Source organism: Schistocerca nitens, chromosome 7 (genome assembly GCF_023898315.1).
Source record: "Schistocerca nitens isolate TAMUIC-IGC-003100 chromosome 7, iqSchNite1.1, whole genome shotgun sequence".
Classification (NCBI taxonomy): domain Eukaryota; kingdom Metazoa; phylum Arthropoda; class Insecta; order Orthoptera; family Acrididae; genus Schistocerca; species Schistocerca nitens.
Window position 1 is genome coordinate 85,952,543 of NC_064620.1, and position 1,277 is coordinate 85,953,819.

General features: G+C 47.9%; 1 non-coding gene across 1 annotated transcript; it reads left to right on the forward strand.

The window, feature by feature from the left end:
- Window positions 1-584: 584 nt before the first annotated feature.
- Window positions 585-657, forward strand: Trnaa-cgc (transfer RNA alanine (anticodon CGC)). Its single transcript has one exon. It is a non-coding gene; the product is annotated as a tRNA-Ala (tRNA).
- The last annotated feature ends 620 nt before the right edge of the window (window positions 658-1,277 follow it).

The following is a 1,277-nucleotide window of genomic DNA, read 5'->3' on the forward strand; positions in this document are numbered from 1 at the left end:
GACAGACTTCCACGCCAAATGCTGTACAGCGAAGTGAGCACAGGTAAAAGGCCACGAGGTGCCCCTCTGAAACGTTATAAGGATCAGTACAAGAAAAATCTGAAAAACTTGAACATCGATCCGAGTAACTGGTCCACAATAGCAGGAGATCGAAGTCGCTGGCGCTCAGTTACCTCAAATGCTCTTCAAAACTTTGAGCTGGAACGTCGAAGAATGGAGACTGACAAACGCCGGAGACGTAAACTCCTCCAGGCTCAGCCACGTCCTCCACCTTCCATCAGCTGTAATGTCTGTGGCCGCCTGTTCCACGGTAGGATTGGATTGCTAAGCCATCAACGACACTTCCACGCCTGAACCGTGACAAAGGAAATCTCATGAGAGAAATGAAAACTCGGATACGAGTCTCAGCTGACGAACGAACGACGAAAGAATATTTATAAAATAAGTTAGAACCTAGGTGGTTAGACTAAGGGCAGATGCACTTACGCCACAAAAGTAAAGCCACTGCCGCGATATTGGTGTGGTAATAACATTCATACTGCACTGCAGTGGTTCTTTGTGATGTATCAGAATACATATGACCGAGCGAGGTGGCGCAGTGGTTAGCGCACTGGACTCGCATTCGGGAGGACGACGGTTCAATCCCGTCTCCGGCCATCCTGATTTAGGTTTCCCGTGATTTCCCTAAATCGCTTCAGGCAAATGCCGGGATGGTTCCCTTGAAAGGGCACGGCCGATTTCCTTCCCCATCCTTCCCTCACCCGAGCTTGCGCTCCGTCTCTAATGACCTCGTTGTCGACGGGACGTTAAACACTAATGTCCTCCTCCTCCTCAGAATACATATGAAGAAATGACTGCCAGTTAGACGTACGAAAGCTAAGAGGGCAAGTGTAACACAGTACTTTAACCGATAAATTCACTTCCTGGGCTCAGCAAGGTGGTGCCCTAGGCTTCAGTTGACGGCCGTGCTCGTCAGAGGTAGGTAGCGCTGTCTCCGCTTATTCTAACCTCCTTGAGCAGGACAGCGCGCTTGGGGCGGCAGTAATATCTCTGCTCTCAGCAGTCCACAGAAGCTATATTGTATTGCTGCTGCAGGATTCCTTGCAGATTGTTATCTCCACTCGCTGATTCGTACGTGTTAAAATGAAACGCAACACTGTTATAAACCCGTTTCTATCGATGATGTACTGAAGTAGATGGAACAGCAGGTAAAAGTTACGTTAATTACGCTCTAATATAAACAGCCATTTAATGCTGTGGTCTTTAAATTTTTTACG